This window comes from Erinaceus europaeus, chromosome 10 (assembly GCF_950295315.1).
Source record: "Erinaceus europaeus chromosome 10, mEriEur2.1, whole genome shotgun sequence".
Lineage (NCBI taxonomy): Eukaryota > Metazoa > Chordata > Mammalia > Eulipotyphla > Erinaceidae > Erinaceus > Erinaceus europaeus.
The window spans coordinates 118,025,247-118,052,668 of NC_080171.1; the positions used below are offsets into that span (position 1 = coordinate 118,025,247).

Sequence of the window (27,422 nt, forward strand, 5' to 3'; positions counted from 1 at the left end):
GTGTCCTGGAGCTCCACTTCCCCAGAGCCCTTCCCCACTAGGGAAAGAGAGAGACAGGCTGGGAGTATGGGTCGACCTGTCAACACCCATGTTCAGTTACAGAATTTACAGCAATTACAGAAGCCAGACCTTCCACCTTCTGCACCCACATTGACCTTGGGTCCATACTCCCAAAGGGATAAAGAATAGCAAAGCTATCAGGGGAGGGGATGGGATACGGAGTTCTGGTGGTGGGAATTGTGTGGAGTTGTACCCCTCTTACCCTGTGTTTTTTGTTGGTGTTTCCTTTTTATAAATAAAAGTTAAAAAAAAAAAAGAATGAAGATGTTTTTAAAATATTCAATATGTAAACACTGATGTCTCATAGTTGACAGTTAATGTTTAAGCAAATTCAGGAAGAAGAAAGAAGAAAGAGATGGAAAGAAGCATCAGACAGTGGTGGAGTCCATTTTCAATTATCTTGTGGGCACTGACGGCTACTGTACTTTCCCCTTTCACTATCAAGAACTACCATGCCCTCAAAGGTTGGCAAAAAAAAAAAAAAAAAATCTTCCCTTCATTCTAGACACTGCCCATTCAGCAGCCCTTCATTTTCTGGGCATGGTAGGAAAAAAAAAAAGTAATAAGAATGAGCCTGAATATTTGGCTTGCATTCCAAGGACTTATAGGATATTGGACCAACATCCTCAAAGGGAGCACTTTACTGAATGACTGTGAGACCCACAGAACAAATCTAACTCCCACAGAAATGTTTTTACACCCTGTGCTGGGCTCACAGCCCAGGCCAGACTGTGTTCTCCCTGATGGCTGCATTGAAATGAAACCATGCATAGCACATTTCTATGATGTGCTCCAAGTTTTACTCCAGGCCAGAGAAACCTGAACCGGCTTGACTATAATGAACCATCACTAATATCCTATCCTCGAGAGGCAGATTGAGACCTAGGATCAATTAACTACTGCCCTCTGAGTTGTGCCTTGCTTTGGTCTCCACCGCATGAGGACAAAAAAGAGAGATGGCAAATTAGTCCATTACCAAATGGTGATTCAGGAGAATCTGAACAGCAGCTGCAATTTTCCTGGCATTTTTGTTGTGACTAGTAAACAAGCTCTAAGATCCCAAGGAGCAAGCCATCACACTACAAACAGTTCAGCTGGCCAAATAGATGGATTATAATAATTCCCTGACTTTTTAAAATTTTTATCAGTGATTTATTAATGATTAATGAGATTATAAAGATAACAGGGGTACAGTTCCATTCAGTTCATACCACCAAAGTTCTGTGTCCCATCCCCTCCATTGGAAAATTCCCTATTCTTTACCCTTCTCTGGGAATATAGACCAAAATTATTTTGGGGGTACAGAAGGTGGGAGTTCTGGCTTCTGTAATTGTTTCTCCACTGGACATGGATGTTGGCAGGTAGATCCACACCCCCAGCCTGTTTCTATGTTTCCCTAGTGAGGTAGAGCTCTGGGGAGGTGGGGTTTCAGGACACATTGATGAGGTTGTCTGTCCAGGGAAGTCAGGTTGGGATCATGGTAGCATCTGCAACTTGGTGAATTGCTTGATATTTCACATTTGAAGTCTCTACAGTGAACAGAGACTGACATGGCAAGTATCTCCAGTATCCAAAAGGACAATCTTTAGTCCCAGCCAAAGTGAGCCCTGACCTACCCTCAAGTTTCTGGAGCAAACTGAATGAAGTGGAGTTGATGGTCCTTCTGGGAAGAGTGCATGTGAGGAGGGGAGGACCCTGAGCAGGACAGAGTATAAAACCCCAAACTGACCTTCTCCAGCCAACATAAACAGGCTCTTTGTGGTCATTGTTTTAATTAGATAATTTAATCAGTCCTGACATGCTTTATATACACAGAACAGAGCATGTCTGAACTGCCACAGAGGCAGTGATTTTGAAAAGGATTGGTTTTTTTCCACTCACTCCTGGATATAAAAATAAAGGAGAAGGGGTAAAATAATAAAAAAAAAAAAACTAGGTAGGGTTCTACTAACTCTTTTTTCCTTCACACAAAAGTGATCAGAATTTTTTTTTTTAGAATTCTAGAGAAGAAAGCAAGCCTTAGAACAAATTTTCCTAAATAGGATGTTATTCATTTTTTCTAAGCTTCATAAAAGGTAGTAATTGCAGTGAAACCCCGTGAGACAACACATATTCTCACACAGTCCCACATTAAAATAGCTTATCCCCCACAGATACTGTATAGAAGGAGAGAACAGAAGAAGAGGGGAGAAGGTAACGGGGAGAGAGGGAGTGTGTGAGAGGAGAATAAAGGAGAGTAAAGTATAATTAGCAGCAAAAACAATGCAGATTTTAACAATTCCCTTCTTTCTTTTAAGAAGCAACATAATATCCTTGCAGGCAAAGGGATCAAAGAAATATAAATTCCTGAGTCCACAACATTTTCCAAGAAGAGTTGCTGTTTCTACTCATCCAAAACATTTTTTTACCTGAAGGGTGGTCTCCATATCTGGCACCCCTTCGAGGCTGTCTCAGGACATCTTGGCGGACTTGGCTCCCTTCCTGCTGAGCAACTCTCAGCTGCTGTTCAAAGGAAGCTGAAGTATTAACCACTTTAGCACTTTCCTACTAGGTTGGAAGCATGAACCAACCTACTAGGTTGGAAGCAATGAACCATTTTTCTTTACCCAAGTGACCAAGGCCCTACAATTTCATTTGCTTGCTAGCTTCTGTGAATTCCTCACATTCTTCTTAGGAAATAAAGGCAGTCCTACAGTTTTTGTGCAATAATTAACTCCTAATTCTTCTCCTTTGCCTGATAATGACTGTTTTGGAGAATAGACTGTCCTCTCGGAAAGATTAGACTCAACAGTGTCCACATATTCTGAAATAGTAATCATCTGTGACTTAAGTATTTTACAGTCATTTTCTTCCATGCCGGGCTAGCGTGGGGATGCCTCTTCCTGGGTGCGTACTCTCTGGATTGGAGAGAGGAGAGAACTCGACTGGAGTCAGCCTGAGCTGCTACTCACTCAGCAACGCGAGGGAGATGACTCATGAACCAAGCTCATGCCTCGAGGCAATGTAAATCTTTATTAATCAGAGAGCTGAGGCTTTTAAAGGGCAGACCCGGAAGTGGCAAGTCGGAAATGGAAATGGCTAAGAAAGGGGCAGAGAAAGGCAAAATGGGCTGGAAAGGTAGGAACTTCCTTAGCAACTATTGCGAGGGTTTTAACTGGTAAGTTTAATACTACCCTGTAGGCAGGGAGAGTCTTGAGGATAGAAAGAAGATAGATCAAAGGAATGGAGTGGGTGGGGATCTTTCAGACAAAACAATAGCCCGTAGTATCAGGAATGCAGGGTGCTTTGTGAGCCCTGCTGAGCTCAACCACATCCTCACAATTTCCCAACACTTCCAGTTGGTGTTTTGCTCTTTCATTTTGTTGTAGGTGTCTGCTGATAATCCTGACTACTATTTTGGGGGAGAGAGAAAAAGAGAGAGGGAGAGAGAACAAAGCACCATTTCATTATTTACCTGGGATCAAACCCAAAACTGAGTCGCCTCCCCAACCCCCAAATATCAAATATTAATAGGAGTCCAATTTACTGTTATGTTCTATTTTTTATTTGTACTGTTTCTATAAAAAATAAAAACTTTTCCCACTAAGGGGCACAGTACTATACTGTTAAAGTTCTTCTAGAAGTTTAGTACTTTGTATTTTATACAACGAGAATGAGGTTTTGGCTGTGGTGTGAGGCAGGCCATCACTTATGTTTTCATGTAGATAGTTCATTTTTATTGTTGTAGTTATTATTGTTGTTATTGATGTCATCGTTGTTGGATAGGACAGAGAGAAATGGAGAGAGGAGGGGAAGACAGAGATGGGGAGAGAAAGACAGACACCTGCAGACCTGCTTCACCGCCTGTGAAGCGACTCTCCTAGAGGTGGGGAGCTGGGGACTTGAACCAGGATCCTTATGCTGGTCCCTGCGCTTCACACCTCATGTGCTTAACCTGCTGTGCTACCGCCCGACTCCCGCAAGTTTATTTTTTATACTTATTTATTTATTTAAAGTCTGGTCTATGGTAGTGCTAGGGACTGAACCAAGGTCACTGTCTGAGCCTCAGGCACTAAAAGTCTTTTTGTATAATCATTATCCCATCTCCCTAGCCCCACCTAGCAAGTTTCTATACCATTGTGTCTGTCTGCATTGGACACTGAAGGCATGAGTCTTAGAACCTCTGGTTCTAACCCCAAACCATAGGATTTACTCTAGCCTCCCCCCTTGACTTGTTTGCAACTTCTTGCTCCCAATAGTTAGCAGTATAGTTCTCACTTCTATAGCATATTTACTCTGCTCTATCCTAAAATAAATATTTAAAAAGTTTCCATTTTTTTTAATCAGACCCATCTGAAACTGAGATTATATAAAATCCCAACAAAATGAATGTGGAAGGGAAAAATCAGCATGTCTGTCTGTCTCAGTCTCCTTGGTTAAAAGCAGTGATGTGGGTTCCTGATCACACCAGCCACGAGCAGTGTACTGCTGTGGTTTAAAGCAGCGCCGTGATACCCAGTTTGCTGCAGGGACCAGAATAAAGAATGCAATAATAGGCAATCATAAGATGTGGGTCCACCCCCGCTCTCCTTTCCTAAGGGAAATTCTGGAATCCTGCCCATCTTGTTTTCCTCTCACAATGACCCATGCAGAATTATAACCAAGATCTGTTCAGTGCTCTCTGGGATTTGGAATGGAAGCGTAGTCCCAGTGTATTAACATCCCACTACTTTTAAATCTATTTGAAAAATCACATTGGGGAAATAAATATAAAAACCACATGATTATGTCAATAGATGCTAGAAAAACATTAGACGAGATTGAACATCAATTTATAATAAATATCTTCAATAAGGTGGGAAAAGAAGGAACACTCCTCAACATAAGTCATATATGAGGGTGCCTAGTGTCTGTAGGTGTCTTTCTGTCTCTCTCCATCTCTATCTCCCCCTTCCTTCTCAATTTCTCACTATCCCTCTATCCAACAAATAAGTAAATAAGTATGTTTAAAAATAAATTTAAAAACAAACAAATGGGGGGTGGGCAGGCAGTAGCTCAGCAGATGAAAAGCACTTGATGCAAAGTGCAAGGACCAGCATGAGGATTCTGGTATAAGCCCGACTTCCTACCCACAGGGAGGTCACTTCACAAGTGGTGAAGCAGGTCTACAGGTGTCTGTCTTTCTCTCCCCCTCTCTGACTTCCCCTCCTCTCTCAGTTTCTCTCTGTCTTATCCAACAATAGCAGCAATAACAATAACAACAAGGGCAACAAAATGGGAAATATGGCTCCAGAAGCAGTGAATTTGTAGTGCAGGCGCTGAGCCCCAGCAATAACCCTAGAGGCAAAATAAATAAATAAATAAATAAAGGTCGTATACAATCATATACAATAAACACACTCCATTAGAATATGATATTCTATCATTTGGAATGAAATAGATATAGTAGGAAAAGCTTATGCTAACTGAAATAAGTAGAGGTGAAAGACTATTCCTGGATACTTTCATCGATATGTGAAATATAAATGGTTTAAGTAAATGAACTTGGGGGATGGTAGCCACAATGTCTCTTGGATTTTGTATCAGGGCATAGGACATTGGTGGCAGGTATCATGCTTTGCAGACACCAGATAGGGTGTGAAACTATACCCTTTAAATCATATCATTTTGTAAGCCACTGTTAAATCACTAATAACAAAAATAAAATTTAAGTCACATTGGATAATTCTGAGGTACCATCACCCACTGGCGGACAAGGAAATAGGACAGTGTGACTCTGCCCTGCAAGGTCTTTAGTAAAGAGAAAAAAGAGACTCTTGGACGAAAAGTTGAGAGCTTTGCTTTCCCAGAAGACGGGCTATTAAGAGACGGACATCTGGGGACAAGCCTGGGCGAGGTGAGGACAGCATGGAGACACCAGGGCCCTGTCACTTCAATGCCAGCTTGCCAGCCCGGCCATGAAGGAGATTCCAGTCTTTCCCACGTGTCTCCGCCTTGCTAAATATAAATCCATCTTGGTTTATATTATGCTGCCTCTAATTGAATCACATTCTTCATTTGTTTAATTCAGAAACAATAAACCGTCCTGAGCACTCCCCGGGAAGCCTGCCACCCCTGCAGTGGACCAGTTCCCAGCATATCAGGAAGGGCTTGCAGCATCAGAGGTATGTCTGGGGCTCAGATGCAATGAGGCTGGCCAAGGTAGACAGATTTTAGGAAAGCTACTAACATCATTCACTGCATAAGGAGAAGGAGTCCAAGAGAAAACCTAATATGTATTAATTGCCAGTAAACCATTAAAGATTAACTTTTTTTTTTTGCCTCCAGGGTTATCGCTGGGGTTCTACAAATCCACTGCTCCTGGTGGTCATTTTTAATGTTATTGTTGTTGATGTTACTATTATTGTTGTTGCTGCTGTTGTTATTATTGGATAGGACAGAGAGAATTTGAGAGAGATGGGGAAGATAGAGAGGGGAGAAAAGTAGACACCTGCAGACATGCTTCACCACTTGCAAAGCGACCCCCCCTGCAGGTGGGCTTGAACCAGGACACTTCAGTGGTCCTTGCACTTTGCACTATGTGCACTTGACCCACTGTGCTACTGCCTGGCCCCCAAAGATTAATTTTTCAAGGGACCGGGAGAGCCTGAGGGTGCTTCGTCCCAAGCATGTGCTCTCTGGGTTGGAGAAAACTCGACTGGAGCCAACCTAGGCTGCTGTGTGGGAGAGGGATCAGGAACTTGTGCTGAGCTAACGTCGCAGGAGAGAGAGAGACTCTGGGACTCGCAGAGCCAGAAGGCAGTCTAATGTTTAATCAGAAGAGCATCTGTATTTATACTCGCCAAGAAGGAAATAGTAGGGTGGAATATAGGACGTGACGTAGAGAGCTTGGAGCGAAAAGACAGTGGAAACTAGTGATGGAAAACATGGTGTGACTAGGAGAGGGGGCAGTGCAAAAAGAGTGTGAACCAGTAGGATTAAACCAGTGCCCTGCAGGCAGAGTGATTCTCAGGTAAAACAGTGATTATGTAAATAGACCACAGCGTTAAGCAGGGGGGAGCTGGCGTACTGCCCAACAGACAAACCCAGTTAAACACCCCTGTTACCATACAGAAGGACCTAGGTCCAAGCCTTCAGTCCCCACCTGCAGGGGGAAGCTCTCTGAGCAGTGAAGCAGGGCTACAGGTCTCTCCCCCCCCTCTCTCTCTCTCCATCTCCCCTTCCCCTATCAATTTGTTTCACTGTCCAAAATAAACAAATAAGTAAAAAAATATATTGGGGGAAAATGAACCTTTCATTCTTGACTGAAAGTCCTAAGTAGAATCAAAACAGGTGGTACTACCCTGCTGTGACAATCATTGACCTCAAGAAAAGGCCCGGTTCAGTGAATTAACCTCCAAGCAAGAGGGTAGAGCCCTTAGGACACCTGATAATGGGGCAGGACTGAATTGATCATCACCCCACAGTTTCTCAATTTCTGCTTTTGTTTTTGATAGAGACAGAAAGGCAGAGCAGACAGAGAGAGTGTGAGAGACCACAGCACCTAAGTTTCCTTCAGTGTGGTAGGGGCCTGGCTCAAACCTGGGTTACTCATATGGCAAAGAAACACACTATCCAAATGAGTTATTCTGGGGCTTGCTGGGGGTGCACCTGATTGAGAGCACACGTTACAATGTGCAAGGACCTGGGTTAGAGTCCACAGTCCCCACTCCCCACCTGCACAGAGAAAGCTTTGCAAGTGGTAAAGCAGGGCTGCAGGTGTGTCTCTTTCCCTCTCTATTACTCCTTTCCCTCTTGATTTCTGGCTTTTCTCTATCCAGTAAATAAAGACTATTTTTAAAAAATCGTTTTGAGTAAGTTATTTCACGAGCCTCGCCTCACTTTTTTTTTTTACCAGAAAATATTTAAAGTGGAAGAAAGTGAATTAATCATTTTAGATCATATAATGATGTACCAGAAAACTCTGAATTAGAATTTGGGCATGGTTGACACACTAGTTCTCCTAGACAATACACACATGTTACAATGTCCAAGGACTCAGGTTCAAGCCCCTGGTCCCCACCTTCAAAGGGAAAGCTTTGTGAGTGGTGAAGCAGGGCTGTAGGTGTCTCTCTGTCTCTCTCCCTCTCCATCTCCCCTTTTCCTCTTGATTTCTGGTTGTCTAAATAAAGATTTTTTTAAAAAACTGGTTACAAATCATTCTCTAAACATCTGTACCTGTGGACTCTACAAATCTCTAAAGTCTTGGTTTGTGGTCCAATATAAACAGTTCCCCAAAACTCTGGTGGTGGGAACGATGTGAAATTATGCCCCTGTTGCCATGTAATTTTGTAACTCAATATTAAATCACTAATAAAATTGATTTTTAAAAAGGAGATGTCCCAGGTGCTGAAGATTGAGCCAGGAATAAAGTAGAAGCCCCCCCCCCTTCTTGCCACTGATCTTCTGAGGGGGCTGGAAAGCAGCTGAGGAAATTAGTGCTATCTAATGTTCTGATGGTAGAATGATTGTGGTGAAAAAAAAAACCAAGGCAAGGGTCCAGCGACAGCATAAAGGGCTGCTATTTCTTTACAGGAGGAGCACAGAAATCCCCAATATAGAGCTACCTTTGGGTAACGTCTTGAATGTAAGGGCACCAACAAATAGTTGAGAATCAACACACCTCACAGAAAGAATGCCAGGATCCATTGGGTGGGCCTGAGTAACGGGGTGGGATTAGAAGCAGCATGTTATGACTTTCTGTGAAAAGAAAGTAGGACAAAGTTAAATATTATTTCATAGCCATTAAGATAATACTATCAAAAAGAGAGAGGAAGGAAGGAAGGAAGGAAGGAAGGAAGGAAGGAAGGAAGGAAGGGAGGAAGGGAGGGAGGGAGGAAGGGAGGAAGGAAGGAAGGAAGGAAGGAAGGAAGGAAGGAAGGAAGGAAGGGAGAAAGGGAGGAAGGGAGGAAGGGAGGAAGGAAGGGAGGAAGGGAGGAAGGGAGGGAGGAAGGGAGGAAGGGAGGAAGGGAGGAAGGGAGGGAGGGAGATGGGAGTCGGGTTATGCGCACGTGGTACAAAGTGCAAGGACTGGCTCAATGATCCTGATTGAAGCCCCCGGCTCCCCACCTGCAGGGGAGTCGCTTCACAGGCGGTGAAGCAGGTCTGCAGGTGTCTGTCTTTCTCTCCCCCCTCTGTCTTCCCCTCCTCTCTCCATTTCTCTCTGTCCTATCCAACAACAGCAACATCAATAACAAAAACAATAATAGCTACAACAACAATAAAAAAAAAAACAAGAGCAACAAAAGGGAAAATAAATAAATAAATATTTTTTTAAATTAAAGAAAAAAGAAAAGAAATGTTGGTAAAGATACGGAGACAGTAGAATGTTTGTCTACTGTTGGTGGAAAATGATCTATTCACTATAGAAAAAAATATGGGGGAGTGTTGGTGCACCTGGTTGAGTGCACATATCACAGTGTACAAGGATCTGGGTTCAAGTCTCCAGTAGCCACCTGCAGGAGGGACTTCATAAGTGATGAAGCAGAGCTGCTCATCTCTCTCTCTCTCTCTCTCTCACCCCCATCTACCTTTCCCTTCCCTCTAGATTTCTCTGTCTCTATCCAAAATAGATAAAATAAATAAAAATATTTAAAGAGAAAATAATATGGTCATTATGCAAAAAGTTCAAAATAGAGTGTCATGTAATCCAACAATATTACTTTCGGATATATGCCCAAAAGAACTGAAAGCAGTCTGAACAAGAGATTTGTAGGCCCACATTCCTACCAGTGTCAGTCATAATTAGCCAAAGGGCGAAAGCAACCCAAGTGCCCACTGGCAGATGAGTGTGGTCTATGCGCACAGTAGAATCTTACTCAGCTTTAAGAAGGACATTTGGACACATGTTACAACCTGCATGAGCCTTGAGAGCCTTAGGGAAAAGGAAACAAGCCAATCACGGAAAGACAAATATCATTATTTTTCCACTTATATGCGGGAACTAGAGACATCAAATTCTTGGAAGCAGCAAGTACATGGTGACTACCCAGAATGGGAGGGGGTGAGGAATGGAGATTGTGTTTCAGCAGTAGGGAGAGTTTTAGTGTTTGCAAAAGCTAAAGGTGGACGGTGGAGCTGAACCTACAGCAATGTCAGAGCACTTTATACCACACAACTGGGCATTGCTGAAGATGGTGAGTCTTAATGTTCTATGTATTTTTATGTTTGTTTATTTATTTAATTCCCTTTTGTTGCCCTTGTTGTTTTATTGTTGTAGTTACTATTGTTGTTATTGATGTCGTCATTGTTGGATAGGACAGAGAGAAATGGAGAGAGGAGGGGAAGTCAGAGAGGAAGAGAGAAAGACAGACACCTGCAGACCTGCTTCACGGCCTGTGAAGCGACTCCCCTGCAGGTGGGAAGCCGGGGGCTCAAACCAGGATCCTTATGGCGGTCCTTGCCCTTTGTGCCACCTGCGCTTAGCCTGCTGCGCTATGGCCAGACTCCCTATGTTCTATGCTTTTTATCAGATAAAAAAGCAGACCTGGATTAAACAGTCAGTTAAGATGCTTTAGATATTATTCTGCCCATGGGGCTTCAGCCAGGAATGGATCTTTGGTGCTCAAGTGTTGACAGTAGGCAGACCAGGTGATGGTCCCTCAGAAAGCACAGCAAAAGGGACACATCTGCCTGAAATGTCTCCCCCAGCCCCCAGGCTCACTGCCCCTCAGCACCTGCAGCTGGCCTGGCTCACTGTTGTGTTCAGAGCAGCCACAGGCTGAGCACCAGACTGAGCAGCTATCTCTGGGGGAAATGGCAAAGAGAAATCTCACTCCTGACTCATAGAAAAACTTTCTTTTTCTTTTGGTGTTTCTTCTTAATAACTTTTTGTAATAATGGTTTGTTACAAGATTATAATGTGAGACCCGGTGGTGGCGTTTTTATTAATAATGGCTTGTTACAAGATTACAAGATTACAATGTGAGACTGGGTGGTGGTGCACCTGGTTAGGTGCACATATTACAAGGCACAAGGACCTGGCTTCGAGTCCCTGGTCCCCACCTGCAGGGAGAGAGCTTTGTGAGTGGTGAAGTAAAGCTTCAGGTGTCTCTCTTTTTCTCTCCCTATCTCCCTCTTCCCTCTCGTTTTCTGGTTGTCTCTATCTAATAAATAAGGATAATTTTAAAAGAACACTTCTTTAAAAAAATATTATAATGTATAATTCCACAGCACACCACCACCAAAGCTCTGTATCTCCACCCTCCCACCTCCCAAAGATAGCCATCATAGTTCTCACAAATCTTACAAACAGTTTTCTTGCTTCTATTTTGTTTGGATTTTTTTTTTTTGGTAAGTTCATGTAAATCTGATCCCTAGACTCCACATATGAGTGAAACTGTCTGGCAGTTGTCTTTCATCTATTTACTAACTTTGCTAAGCATCATCATCTCTAGTCCTATCCATTTTGTCCCCAAGGACACACTATCATCTTTTTTATTGCAGAGGATGGAATAGAAACACCATAACTTCTTTAGCTAGTCGTCTGCTAATGGGCATTTAGGCTGCTTCCTCACTTTGGCTATTGTAAATAATGCAGACATAGCAAAACTTTGTATAGTTTCTCTAGCCCGTCTTTCTTTTGTTTTTTAAGCTGTTCTTTTTATTTTATTTTTAATTATCTTTATTTATTTATTGGATAGAAACAGCCAGAAATTGAGAGAAAGGGGCAGGTAGAGAGGGAGAGAGACACCTGCAGCCCTGCTTTACCACTCATGAAGCTTTCCTCCGTAGATGGGGACTAAAGGCTTGAACCCAGGTCCTTGCAGATTGTAACATGTGTGCTCAACCAGGTACACCACCACACAGCCCTTTGGGCCATATTTCCTTTAGTGTTTCCCTGCCTCAAAACACACACACACACACACACACACACACACAAGGTACAAGTGGCAGCCACCCTTTCACACCACTCTCTTCAGATGCCAAAGAAAACTCCTTACCCACCTGTGCTTCTGGCCCTTCCACATCCCACTCTCCCACGTCTGGTTCTTCTACTCCCCCTCCACCACAGACAAGAGCCAAGAGCAGTTGAGATGGTGAGGCTACAAACGATGATCCTGGGCTGTGTCCTTTCCTTTCTTTGAGGTGCTGAGCATTCAGGATGCTGCATACAGATCTCACATGTTGAAGGACAAGCAACTTAGTTGATGAGAAACTTTATTAACATTAGGAATCACCAACCACTAAAGACAGTCCTCAGACCTCCATTACTGACATTTCACGGGCAGAGTTCTTAGAATGTCACTGTCTCCAGGGCCTTCATCCAGACCTTTCAGATTTCAGAGAAGTCCTTTCCTTCCCCAAAACTTGCCCACAGCAAGACAGGCACTTAACAAACAACTTTAATCTCCAAGACCATGTGTTCTCTTGATAAATTGTGGAATCAAATGGCAGAAACCTGGCTCTCTTCAAGCCCCTAGTCCTCACCTGCAGGGGGAAAGCTTTGTGAATGGTGAAGCAGTGTTGCAGGTCTCTCTCCCTCCCTCCCCCCCCCCCCATCACCTCCTTCCCTCTCAATTTCTGGCTGTCTCTATCCAATAAATAGATAAAGATAATTATTTTTTAAAAAATAATAAAAAGAAGGGAATCAGGCGGTAGCACACCGGATTAAGCACACGTGGCGCAAAGCACAAGTACCGGTGAAAGGATCCCAGTTCAAGCCCCCGGCTCCCCACCTGCAGGGGAGTCGCTTCACAGGCAGTGAAGCAGGTCTGCAGGTGTCTATCTTTTTCTCCTCCTCTCTGTCTTCCCCTCCTCTCTCCATTTCTCTCTGTCCTATCCAACAAAGACGACATCAACAACAATAGCTACAACAACAATAAAAACAACAAGAGGAACAAAAATGAAATAAATAAATAAATATTTTTTAAAAAAACTTAAAAAAAAGAAACCTCTCTCTCCAAATTCCCTCAAAACTAGTGAAGAACTACAAAGCACAGCAGACTGTAAGTTTTGGACCCATATTTGTATTATTCCACCTTCCCAAAAGATATTTACTCTAAGTTTTTGTTGTTGTTGTTGTTGTTAAGGGATTTCAGCATTCAGAAGCTGAGCAGGGCCTTTAACTCTGGGAGTGTCTGTTCTTTGAGCTCAAGTGGCGGTTCAGGTGAGACCAGCCCCCTCCCAGGCACCCCAGCTAGGTCACTGCTGGTTCACGTGGTTGCAACATCTTCCAGCTCAAGGCCAAGCCCAGAGTTTCTGTGGTTCTGGGTTTTCCATTTGATGTGGTTTTTGAAAATGCGATTACTCCTTAAAGAGCATCTTTTATTTCAAACCACAGTTCAAGGCTGTTTTCCAGGAAGGAGGGTAAGTTTTGCTCTGAACTTCCTCCTCCCACCTCATCTTAATGACTAGTTAGCTTCAGTTACGCTCCACTTGAGCCCTGGTGGCAGAGCAAAGACAGAACATACTCCGGGAAAGAATCATGCTTCTGGTAGTGCTCCTGTCACCCAGCTTTCTTCTTCAAGGCCAAGGGAGACCCCAGGATGAACAGCGATTCAAGAGCCACAAGTGTGAACTTAGTCATGCAGAGTACCTCTCAGGCCTCACTGGACCGGCCACAAAAGTCTTCTTCATATTGAGGGAGTGCACCAAAACAAAGCTGAAGAGAGGAGGCTCAGAATCCACACAAAAGCTTAGAGACAAAGGGTTTTGCCACCCACCGTACCCGCCTGAATAGTCTCCTGGACATGTCCCTGTGTTCACCGGGTTCCCACAAGGTAGAGACACTGGAGGCTACAAATACACATGTCACCCAGCATTTTCTCTCTTGCTGCCTTTCAGCCACCAAGTTGCAGATGCTGTCATGATTTCATCCTGACTTCCCTGAGCAGACAACCTCATCAACGTGTCTTGGAACCTCATCTCCCCAGAACCCTGCCCCACTAGACAAAGACAGAAGTAGGCAGTGGTATGGATTGACCTGCCAACACCCATGTCCAGTGGAGAAGCAATTACAGAAGCCAGAACTTCCACCTTCTGTACCATAAAGAATTTTGGTCCATGGGCTCAAGCAGTAGTGCAGCGGGTTAAGCGCACGTGGCACAAAGTGCAAGGACCAGCGAAAGGATCCCGGTTCGATTCCCTGGCTCCCCACATGCAGGGGAGTCACTTCACAGACGGTGAAGCAGGGGTCTGTCTTTCTCTCCCCCTCTCTGTCTTCCCCTCCTCTCTCCACTTCTCTCTGTCCTATCCAACTACGAACTACATCAACAATAACAATAATAACCACAACGAGGCTACAACAACAAGGGCAACAAAGGGGGGGAAAAGTGGCCTCCAGGAGCAGTGGATTCATGGTGCTAGCACTGAGCCCCAGCAATAACCCTGGAGGCAAAAAAAAAAAAAAAAGGATTTTGGTCCATACTCCCAATAGGAGAGAACTTCAACTCCATCAGGATCCAGAGAGAGAGGAAGGAGAAGGGAGGGGCATTTGGATGGAGTAATAGGTGTACGTGTGACTTGGAAAGGAAGAGAAGAGGGGACCTTAAAAAGAAGGGGGCCAAATACATACAAATATAGACGATGGCTACAGAAATAAAAGTTGGCCCATATCTGCAACCTTGGGAGAACTACTGTAGCCTACTATGGAGGGATTAGGGATCCAGAGCTCTGGTGGTGGGAATCATGTGGAGTTGTACCCCTGTTATCTTGTAATCTTGTAAATCAATATTAAATCATTAATATAAATAAAAGTACACGTTCACAAGGGGACTAATGTCTACATGTTGCATCAAGGTCTCTCCATCTTGACTTTCTCTACATTCAGTCCAGCCAGCCTCTCCATGAACTCCCAGATACTCCAGAAATGTAATTTCTTTTTTTCTATTTTGCATTTTCCTCAAGGCTAAGTTCTACGGGCTAGATATCTGCACACGCAAGTGCTCCCAACACCAAGCTTCCCCCACCCACCCCAAGATCCATCCATTGTGTCTTTTCTTCTTTGAAGGAGTAGTAATCTCTGCTTTCAATCTGACCTCAACCACTTGTGTCTCTCTGGATGATGCCATCCAAATTTCTCCTCAAAAAGTGTAGCTTTGTTTTTCATCTGATTTGCAAGAGGGCACACATACACACTCAAACAAGACAGAAAAAAGAAAGATCACCAGAAGCCAATTTCCTCTTGCTTGTGTTAATAAATTTTGCAAAGCCAGACCAGTATTTCTAGTCCCTGTTATGCCAATGGTGCAACGGGGAAGTGAGTAGGTTTGGTTGACAGCCAGTTAATCCCCACAGTGCAGATACATGTGGGCCACCTCCATGGACACCCAGCCCCATAGCAGCCAAGCATGTTACCACCACAGCTGTGCTGCTAGCATTAGTTTTGACTTAGAAAACTGAGGCTTGGGGGTCGGGCGGTAGTGCAGCGGGTTAAACGCACATGGTGCGAAGCGCAAGGACCAGCGTAAGGATCCCGGTTCGAGCCTGGCGGCTCCCTACCTGCAGAGGTGGGTCGCCTCACGGGCAGTGAAGCAGGTCTGCAGGTGTCTATCTTTCTCTCCCCCTCTCTGTCTTCCCCTCCTCTCTCCATTTCTCTCTGTCCTATCCAACAACGAACAACATCAACAATGGCAATGATAATAACCACAACGAGGCTACAACAACACGGGCAAAAACAACGGCGCAGGGTAGTGCTAGGCTGGGACCTAGGGTCAGTGAGAGGCCAAATCTGGAGCCCCTGGGCTTGGGAAGAGGATGATCATGGGTCAAATAATTGGATGTGTGCAGAGAAATCATTCTGGGAATGTTAAGCTTCTCTTACCTTTGACGTTTAGTCCATCAGCAAACCCTGTCAACCAGATATTTTACTAGTCATGACTCCACCTCTGTGGTCAGTCTCTCTGCTCAGATTGCAGTTACCCTCATCTTAGTTAAAATAACAGGTTTTTCGGGAGTCGGGCGGTAGCACACAGGGTTAAGCGCACATGGTGCAAAGCGCAATGACCGGCAGAAGGATCCCAGTTTGAGTCCCCAGCTCCCCACCTGCAGGGGAGTCGCTTCACAAGCGGTGAAGCAGGTCTGCAGGTGTCTATCTTTCTCTCCCCCTCTCTGTCTTCCCCTCCTCTCGATTTCTCTCTGCCCTATCCAACGACAGCAACAACAACAACAATAATAATAATAACTACAACAATGATAAAACAACAAGGACAACAAAAGGGGAAAAAATGGCCTCCAGGAGCAGTGGCAGTAACCCTGGAGGCAAATAAATAAATAAATAAATAAAATTTTAGAAATAGCAGGTCTTTCTAAGATTACGTTCCAATGTATTCTCCAAATCAAAGTCAAAAGCTTCTTGATTTTGTTAACTTTTTTATTTTTATTTACTTATTATTGGATAAATACAGAAAGAAATTGAGAGGGGAGGAGGACATAGACAGGGAGAGAGAGATAGAGACACCTGCAGCCCTGCTTCACCCCTCATGAAGCCTTCTGCCTGCAGGTGGGGACCAGGGGCTTGGGCCTGGACCCTTGTGCACTGTAATGTGTGCGCTTAACCAGGTGCGCCACCGCATGATCCCATCCAAAATATCCCTTGACTACTTTGATATTTGCTCATCTGATGCCTCTTATGCTGCTCAAAGCCATAGTTTGGCTTCCCATCACTCTTCAAGAGAGTGCAGGCTCCTTCTGCATTGCTTACTGAGGCTTCCTGACCCTTCTTTATGGGTGCCTTTAGTCTTAGATCTTATTTCTTGACTGCACACCCAGCTCCTGCAAACTCACCGCTGTCCTGCTCCTGCAAAGAGGTCTATGCACTCATGCCCCTGCCTTATGCCTGCTCTTCCTCTCCATTGTCTGGGAGACTACCACTCTTTCCACCAGGCTCCTTTTTTCAAGACACTTTGAAGTCACAGACTGGTGCATGGCCTGCTGATTCCCACAGAGCTCATGACATTCACCAAAGGCACAAATTCCCAAATCCAGCTGTGTGTGAAAATCTCCAAGAGAGTTTGAAAGTAAATTGCACCAATAACCAGAACAACTAAACCCCTCTTCCAGCGAGGCAGGGTGTCTAACACCAGGCCTGGTCTGGGTGTCGTTGGCCTGTTATCTGCTCCCCAGGATCTAGGTACTTCCAGCATCATGACACTAAGCGATGAGAACTGGTGGCATCACTACACTTTGTCGCCATCGACACCCCATTGCTTTAAGATTTGACAGGCTCGAAACAATCTGACACTCAGTTTTAATATCCATGCTTGGCTCTGACTTTTGCATTTCACATTCAAAGACAAAGAACGTCTTCATCGTCAAGCTGTTTTCCAAAGAGTCTTTGGCATCTGAGCACCTGTGCCCTCCTTGGCCACTTAGGACTCCAGGTGCCACACTGCTATTCATCACTTTGTTTTGACTCAGGAAACAAAGCCAGTGAGTGAAGCCACATATTGGAACTGAGCTTTCTGAGGCTTTCGGGCTCTGCTGGCAGGTGCCAAAGCATATCTCCATGGCAAGGCTCTCTTCACAGTGGTTTGGACAAAGTCATTGTTTATTATGAAGAGCCTGAGGAGTCTTGTGGATTACTCAGTAGTGCCTGTGACTCTGGCCTCTGTTGATGATGGCTGAGTGATACTAGTGTCATTGTTTTTAGGGCACCACTAATAACACTGGCTAGAATCACTCAGGGCCAGTTAATCAGAAGGAAAAGGCGACAACAGCATCTTTATGATACACAGTTATGTGATAAGATGCAGGCATAATGAGAACTTTTTTCTTCTGGAAAAGATTAAAGACATAAAATCCTGGCTTAGGAAGAAAGAACTCTTTGTCCTGCTGAAACAAAGTGACCGGATGTCTTGATTCAGGTGGAGTGGGATCTGGGGCTATAGTGTGAGGACCCCCCCATGTGTGTTTTGGGGGTGTGGGGTTCCTACATTGAGGAGACATTACTTCTAAGAATCTGAACTCTTGCCAGACTAAGCTTTCTCCCCTGGGATGCAGTAGCCCTACTCAGAGACAGGACCAGTGGGCTGATCATTCCAAACACAGAGAGGAGGTCAGGATAGTGAACTCTCAGTGTTTTCCTAACACCCCTGGGAAGGGGAGGGTAGCAGCATGGAGAGTCAGAGAACTGACTCTCTGCTGGTCTCATTCCGGTTGTTCCAATTCTCTTCCCACAAGGAGCCATCAAATGAACATCATGATAAATCATGTCAGGAATGGGAAAAAAACACCAGAGCTTGGAAACTACCGTCCCAGAAATGGGATATTTGTCCTTCTTTCACTCCTATTTAGACAGGACAGTTGTATTGGTGACCTTTCCTTTCTAACGGTGGTTGGGCAGAGAGGGGGAAGCAAGGAATTTGAGAGTTAGAAGAACATGCCAGAAACTACGCAGTCTTCTGGGATAGGGCAAAGTAATTTCCTTCCTTTAAGTCAATTTCTTCACCTAGGAATTTGGAGGATGGGGTGAAAGACTGACCCTGCATCCCTGAAGGCAAAACCTCTATCCATTATGGTTGACATTGGATCTCTACCACCCTTTGCGGTACCAGACTAAGGACCTTGATAAAAACTGATGAATGAAGTAATGGATTCCTGGAGGAATAAAACTACCTCGAAAGTACTCTTTGGCTCTCACTTTAGTGATGTTTGCCAGGGTTTTTAAAAAATCACTCAGCATACAAAATTAGCACAACCCCCCCCCACCCCTAGTCATTTCATGTACTGTGCAATGAGTTCACAAGCTCTGCTTAAATGTTCAGACCTCAGTGGGGATTCCCAAAGAAAGGCAGGCAAAACCAAGCCAAAGGGAGAGTCTGATCACAGTTAGCAACCTCTCATTTCCAGGTCCCCTGTGAATGTGGTATGCTCTAAATTTGGAAATAGGAAGTATAGTCTGAAATTCATTTTTTCCAGTTATCACTCTTTGGGCAAGTTGCATGTGCTTTTTAAGACTCAGTTTGTCCACCTGACAAGTTGGATAGCATTATATTAATTTCTTATACACACACAAGGATTGGAGTGTGTGTGTGTGTGTGTGTGTGTGTGTGTGTGTGTGTGTGTGTGTGTGTGTGTCAGTGAGTGTGTGTGTGTGTGTCTGTGTGTGTGTTATTGCTACCAGGATTATAGCTGGGGTTCAGGGCTGACACTAAGAATCCAAGCCCCCTGGCAACCATTTTTTCTCTCTTTTTTTTTCTTTCTACTTTATTTTTATTTGACAGAACAGAGAGAAATTGAGAGGGATGGGGAAATAGGCAGGGGGAGAGAAAAAGACGCCCGCAGACCTACTTCACCACCCATGAGCCATCCTTCCTGCAGGTGGGGAACGGAGGCTCCAACCAAGATCCCTGAGCATGGTTATATGTGTACTTAACCAAGTGTACCACCACCCAGCCCCACACACAAGGGTTGTTTCGATGATGTAGTGAAATTAATTAGTCAGATGTTTTGGTAAAGCTTTTCAGTGCTTGAAGAAATCATGTTAAGTGGAGTAAGTCAGGAGAAGAAAGAAAATACCAGATAATCTCACTCACAGGTGGGACCTAAGAGCCCAGCAAAGGATAACGCAGGGTGAGGCCTCATTGGGCAGTGTCTATCACAACAGATCTGAGGATTCAGAGGAGAGCAAATGGGCGGGGGTGGGCAAGGGAGTCAGGCATTTACTGCTCTATAGTGGAGGGAGATGATGGTTTAGTGGATGGTGATTCGTATTCACACCTATCTTGGGGAGATGGAATTCTACCATTATGACAACAATAATCCTATGAGTCAGTATTTCCTCAAGTCATTTTAAAATAAACATGTAGTAAAAATTCATTTCAATTATTGTATTTTTAAATCCCAAAATTTACATTTTGGCTCATTTTTATATCATCTCTATGTCTTTGGCATTAACAATTGGGTAAGACATTATTACCTACCAAAGTAAAGGATGCCGGGATATGTGTGGTGGGGGTGGTGGAGGGGTGCTCAGGTCCTGGAACATGATAGCGAAGGAGGATTCAGGTGGGGGGTTAGATTGTTATGTGAAAAATTGAGAAATGTTACACATGTACTAACTGCTGTATTTTACTGTTAACTGTAAATCCCCCCACTAAAGAAAATAAAAGACTTCATTTTCTTTAAATATGTGAGCATATTTAAAACAGTCAGTTTATCTTTCACCTAGTAAGCCCACCTTATTTCAGTTATTTGCATGTCTTATACTTTTTTATTAGTGATTCAAGTTAAATTTACTAAATTACATGTCAACAGGGGTGCAATTCCACACCATTCCCACCGCCCGAGTTCTGAATCCCTGATCCCTCCACGGCGGTTCTCCCAAGGCTGCAGACATGGGTTAATCATCATCTCTACAGCTGTCTGTCTACATTTGTACAGAATTGCCTCCTCTTTATTCTGGGTCCAGTCCTCTCTTCCCCTCCCAGCCACACATGACCCTATTACTTCATCCAAATATCTCTTCCCTTTCCATCCTCTCTCTCTGGGACCTGATGGAGCTGGAGTTCAGAGCCCTCGTGTCCTCTTCCTCCTATCACTTCTCCCCCACTGGAAGTATAGATCAGAGTTGTTTTGGGGGTGCAGAAGGTAGGAGTTCTGATTTTTGTAATTGCTTCTTCACTGGACTTGGGCATTGGCAGTTCGATCCATACCCCCAGTAGGGTAGAGCTCTGGAGAGGCAAGGTTCCAGGACAAATTGGTGAAATTGTCTGCCCAGAGAAGTCAGGAAGGAATCATAACAGCATCTGTAACTTGGTGTCCAGAATGTGGCAGGACATAAAGTGAGGATGTCTCATACCTTTTTGAAATATTAATATAATCTGTATAATATAAATAGGGATATCAGATTCTTCTATTCAGCATTTTCGTTACTATTCTTTATTATTGTTTTTGTCTATCTAATCACTTTCCTGAATTAATCCTGTACTTTTTGTTGTATGTAACTACAGAAGTCTCTGCTAGTTTGACTTTGTAGTTAGCTAATGTGAAGAAAAAAGATTTATTGAAATAACTGGAACCTACATGTCTTCTCCATTTTCACCAAGCGACGGTGTATGTCTTTGCCGGGTAGTTTACAACTCTGTCTTATCCTTCCTAAGCTCAGTAATAGAGCATTTATTTGACCGCAAAAGGATAGGTTTGTTTTCAAACTGATACACTGGAGCTTAAGATTAGAGATTTTATTCTTCCAGTTGGTTGACTTTAAAAAGAAAAAGAAAACATTACTTCCATTCATGGCTGAGTAAACAATGAATATTTTCTTTCACCTAAGTGCTGGGTAAATTAGCATGATTCACGGTAAGTGTCCATTCACAGCTCACCTCACTTCTAGCCCCTGAGAGAAACTGCAGTCCCTTCCTACCACACCACCTCACAGTTACCACAAGCTGCCTCGCCTCACAGAGTTAACACACAGGGCTGGGCCTGCCCACTGAGTGAAAGGGCAGCTTGAAGGACTGCACATCAATCCGGTTCCCACTCCAGGAGGACTCCATGCCTCCCAGGTGCTGCCTGCTGGTACTCTAGACTGAGTTGCATTCATTTCAAGAAAACAAACATCAAGAGTCTGGTAAGTCAGAAGTAGAAAGCCTGTTCCAAGTTTGTTCCCTTACTTTAGATAATCCATAAAAACAGTGGCTTTACTCTTCCGGGTTTCAATCTGCTAAATAATCTTTAGGAAAGCAGTGTTTTGTTATCTATCCATCTATCTTCACTTCTCTCTCTCACAGAGACTATTATAAAAAGAGCTATACAGCAAAAAAATATATATATATTCTCTATAAGACAGAAAGGCGCTACTTCAGAAAAATATTTGCAAATCATGTATCTTATGTCAAATATATATAAGGAGATCATAACACTCAATAGCCAAAAAAAATGTTCAATGGAAAAATCTAGACAGGTATTTTTCCAATAAAAATATGCATGTGAACAACAGTTACACAAAAGCAAATACTCAATATCACTAATCAAAACGCAAATCAGAGCAGATGTAAGATAGTACCTCATACCTGTTATATGGGGTTTCTTTTTAGTTTCTTTTTCTGTTTTAATCATTTTATTAGAGGGTCAGTGATTGACATCTGAGTATAATTTGTCACCTCCCCATAATAAGTGTCTGCAAAACATTCTCACCCCCAACTTAGATTGTGATATGTTTATTACCCAAAAGACAAGAAACAGAATGTCTTGGGAAGAATATGGAGGAACGGGGAACTTTGTGCAATCTGGCAGTGTATAGACTGCTATTTCTATGACAGCATCGAGGTTGCTCGAAAAATCAAAATTAGAGCTTCTATGTGAGTCAACAATTCCATGGAGTACCTCCATGAAGAAAGCAGGAACACTAATACGGAGAGACACATGCAACTCCCTGTCCCCTCAACATGATTTACAACAGCAGCGACAGGACAAGCTGAAATGTCCACTACTTGATGAACAGGTAAAGATGATGTGATCTAGAGAGAGACTTTATCCGGGTATTAAAGAGAAGGCAATTCTGACATTTGCAACTACTGGGATGAAACTTGAGAGCATTCTGCTAAGTGAAATGTGTCAGACAAAAACAAATCATCTCACTTATATGTGGAATTTTTTTTAAGGGGTGAGGGGAATGAGTGCAGAAAGCAGATCAGTGGTTGCCAAAGGAAGGAAATTATTGATGGCAAAATTAGATAAATGGAATCAAAGGATACAAATCCACAGCTATAAAATAAGTAAGTGCTGGGCTAGGGAGATACCAAAATGATTATACGAGAAAGACTTTCATGCCTGAGGCTCTGAGGTCCCACATGCAATCCCACCAAAGCCAGAGTTAAGCAGTATCTCTCCCCCCCTTTCTCTCTCCCTCCCTCCCTCCCTCCCTCTCTCTCTCTCTCTCTCTCTCTCCCTCTCTCTCTCTTTCTCTCACTCTCTCTCTCAACCTCTTTCTCTCTCTCAAAATAAATAAATAATTCCTGAAGGTACAACATATGACAGAATATCTACAGTTACTAGTACTGTATTGCATAGTTGAAATTTAATGAGAGAGTAAATGTTAAAAACTCACCATCAGAGAGAAAAATAGATAACTATGTAGGGTAATGGATAGTAGCTAGACTTTTTGAGGTGATCATTTCAAATATTGAATTAAACAGGCTGGTGGTATGAATTAACCTGCCAAAGTCCATGTCTAGCAAAGAAGCCAAAACTCCCACCTCTGCACCCCATAAAGAATTTGGATCCATACACGGCATCCTGCCTACAGTGGATACTCAATTCCCACACTTGAAATGCCACTCTGATTCTTTATGATTGAGCTTTCTGCCAGAGTCCAGTTCAAAGTGAAAAAAAGGAGGGTGGTGGGCAACGGTGTACCCAGTTAAGCATACATAGTACTAAGTGCAAGGACCCACGCAAGGATCTGGGTTCGAGGCCCCAGCTCCCCATCTGTAGCTGGAACCTTCACAAGCTGCAAAGCAGGTCTGCAGGTGTCCTTCTCTTTCTTTTTCCTCATCCTCTCTCAATTTCTCTCTGTCCTATCCTATAAAATTTTAAAAAGTAAAATAAAATGGCCACCAAGAGCAGTGGATTCATAACCAGCACCCAGCCCCATTAATAACCCTGGAAGCAAAAATAAAAATTAAAAAATTAATCAGACCAAGGAATTGCATCATAAAAGACAACCAGGACAAGCAGATGCATTCATAGAAGAGAAGGCAAAACAAGCTATCTTCCTCCTTCCCATACCACCAAATAGCTTTGAACCAACCTCAACTGACCACTAATATTTCCAGCCATAATTTTGCTTGTTTCTATACAATGCTGAGTTTTCTTGGCTTGGCTTGGCTTGGCTTGGCTTGGCTTGGCTTGGTTTGGTTTGGTTTGGTTTGGTTTGGTTTGGTTTGGTTTGGTTTGGTTTGGTTTGGTTTGGTTTGGTTTGGTTTGGTTTGGATAAAGACAGAGAGAGAGAGAGAAAAGTAGAAGTACCCTTCAATGCTGTGGTGAAGGATGGGCTCAAACATACTTTGGCCGCACACATCACAAAGCAGCTCTCAGTCCAAGTAAACCATTTCACCAACCCTGAGACGTTTCCAGATAGGACCGTCTTGGGGAACTGAACAAGTTGACTGGTTCCTTCTTCCTAAATTTCATGTGTTCATCTCAATCAGTAATTCTTAGTGGAGTCTGTGTGTGTTTGGGTTTTTTACTAAAATGTAAACCCTAAACTAAGTAGGATAATAATTAATAATAATAAAATAAGAATTCACTGAAGACTAAATAATGCTGAAACACCAAGAGCTCCGGAGCGAACTGGCGGGGAGGCTTGCCTCTGTGATACCAGCAAAAGCTGTGCTGGATGTGCACGAAGTCTGACCTCAGCAGCTCACTTGACCCTGGAAGGTTTCAGCCAGGAAAACTGTGAATCATTATAAAGCCCTTCAGTTTCTAGGGCACTCACTCAGCCGGATTCCTGAAGGCAAGAGAACAAAGAGCTGTTCTTCACATATTTTTGTTGGATACCCAGTATCTCTGGGAAAAAAAAAAAAAGGACAGGTAACTGTTCTAGCAGATTACTATTAAGGAAAAGTCAGGATTAGGGAGGAGGGAAGTAGCAGCAGGGCTGCGTAGCTGAAGTTGTGCAGCAGTTTGAAAGCTCAGCCTCCTGACAAGGCTCCCGGTCCCTGAGCACTTGGAGGGTAGAGGGGGCGCTGGAGAGAGCACCAGGCAGACACCACAACCACAGGAGTGGTGCACAAGCCTGCTAATGAAGCCCACGCTTGGCCCAGGGTGCCAACCACCTCTCTCTCTCTCTCTCTCTCTCTCTCTCTCTCCCTCTCTCTCTCTCCCTCTCTCTCTCTCCCCCTTCCAGCCCTGCTCAACCCAGTCAAGCCTGCTGAACAATTTCTTCTCTGAAATCATCTCTTTGATGCAGCCTCACTTTGTGTTCAGTGACATGAAAGAGATACTGATGCTGATTATCAAAGGCATGTACTCCCGCCTGAGGGATGTAACTTTATCTCTTCCTCCGACTTCAACATCCTCCCACTGGGCCGAGGGTTGGTGGTTAAGTAGCACATCTTTTTTTCCCCCTACTAATTTCACATCAGATATTCATCTGAGTGGAGGGAGCAGGAATTAATACCTTCAGCTTGTAGGTCACACACAGGCCAACGTGCTTCATGGAGCTAACTGCCATGTACGTTGAGAGAAAGCTGACACCACAGGACTTGGAAGGAGCAAGTTTGGCTCCAGAAGCCTCTCTGCACAGCCAGTTAGCAGCTGAGGGCTCTTTGCACACAAGCCTCCCTCATGTAGATGTGCCTTTCGGTCAGTTCTGTGGAAATCTGGGCAATAAAAATATTGTTATAAAATATTTTATATTAATAACTATGAAAATATTGACAATGTAACAACCATTAAACTGTCCTTTTATTTACTTATTATTGGATAGAGACCATGAGAAATTGAGAGGGGTGAGGGAGATAGAGAGGTAACGAGACACCTGCAGCACTGCTTCACCACTCATGAAGCTTTCCCCCTGCAGGTGGGGTCCAGGGGCTTGAACCTGGATCCTTGTGTACTGTAATATGTGTGCTTAACCAGGTGCACCACCACTTGGCCCCCATTATAACTGTTCTATTTGATTTAAATTGTAATTTCCTCAGAATAAATGATATGTTTCTGGGAGTCGGGATGTAGCACAGCGGGTTAAGCGCAGGTGGCGCAAAGCACAAGGACTGGCATAAGGATCCCGGTTCGAACCCCGGTTCCCCACCTGCAGGGGAGTCGTTTCACAGGTGGTGAAGCAGGTCTGCAGGTGTCTATCTTTCTCTCCTCCTCTCTGTCTTCCCCTCCTCTCTCCATTTCTCTCTGTCCTATCCAACAACGACAACAACAATAATAACTACAACAATAAAACAACAAGAGCAACAAAGGGAATAAATGAATAAAATAAATATTTTTTTAAATGATATGTTTCTTTTCTGTACCAGCCTAATTATTGTTTGTTCTAGATAGTCAAGATATCAAGTAGCCCTAACAGGGGTAAGTAAATGAAACTGCATGTTTATAGTGGAATTAGATGTATTTTTAAAAAAACACTTTTAGAATAATATTTCAGGTCAGGCAAAATTGTTCATCAAAGTCACTAATAGGAAAATCAATGCTAAGACAGTGGCCTCAGGATGATTTCAGGTCTGTGAACATAAAATAAGTAAGTTGGGAGTCGGGCAGTAGTACAGCAGATTAAGCACAGGTGGTGCAAAGCGCCAAGGACCAGCTTAAGGATCCCGGTTCGAGCCCCCAGCTCCCCACCTGCAGGGGAGTCGCTTCACAGGCGGTGAAGCAGGTCTGCAGGTGTCTATCTTTCTCTCCCCCTCTCTGTCTTCCCCTCCTCTCTCCATTTCTCTCTGTCCTGTCCAACAACAATGACATCATTAACTACAACAATAAAACAACTAGGGCGACAAAAGGGAAAATAAATAAATATTTAAAAATTATTTAAAAAATAATAATAAGTGAGTCAAGAATATGTCATCTGTGTACAGAAGAGAACCTGGAAAGAATTCCACCAAATTTACGACAATTGTCACAGCAGAGTCATGGGAACCGTGCACAGCCTTCCTGGAATGAGCTTTGCTTTTATTTGTGTTCTAATTTGTCCACAATGTTCATTACTTCCTAGTGTTATAAATGTTTAGGATTGGCACTGGATGATGGATAGCAAGGAAAAGAAAAACACCTTTTTTAAGAAATTGTCCATGCGTGACTATAAAACACAGAATAGCACATAAGGATCATTTTCCGATCACTTTTATCACATTTTTTAAAGACTGAGTGATGTAGTGGACCTTTTTTTATATACCTGTTAATTAGATCTTCTGATTCACTTATCCCTTGGCATCAACAGTCAGGGTTAGATATCTCAAATCAACTGTGAAAACTGAGTCTACTTCAAAGTCATTTTTAAATAGGCTCTTCCTGGAGGAGTGTGTTAGGACCACACACTTTTGTTGCTCTGATTCTGGGATTAATGAGGTAATGGAGGGAAATTGTACTTCAGAACTCAACATGCAAATGTAGCTCACAACTGCCTGGCATTCTTTGGGGGTTTTGTTTGCTTGCTTGCTTTGTCTTGTCTTTTATTGGTGATTTAATTATGATTGAAAGATTGTGGGATAAGAAGGGTACAATTGCATACAATTCCCACCACCAGAGTATCATATTCCATGCCTCTCATTGGAAACTTCCCTATTCTTTATCTCTCTGGGAGTATGGAACAGAGATCTTTATGGGGTACAGAAGGTGAAAGGTCTGGCTTCTATAATTGCTTCTCTGCTGGACACAGATGTTGACAAGTCAATCCATACCCCCATCCTGTTCATATACTTCCCTGCTGGGCTAGCATGAGGGTGTTTCTT

At 43.4% G+C, this 27,422-nt stretch overlaps 2 long non-coding RNA genes across 2 annotated transcripts in view; both read left to right on the forward strand.

Annotated features, from left to right (window-relative positions):
• Window positions 1-27,422, forward strand: part of LOC132540946 (uncharacterized) — an 83,057-nt gene that overhangs the window by 27,620 nt on the left and 28,015 nt on the right. The window lies entirely within an intron of this gene.
• Window positions 9,923-22,624, forward strand: LOC132540947 (uncharacterized). The gene is made up of 3 exons (XR_009552156.1): window positions 9,923-10,214; window positions 21,337-21,589; window positions 22,281-22,624. It is a non-coding gene; the product is annotated as an uncharacterized LOC132540947 (long non-coding RNA).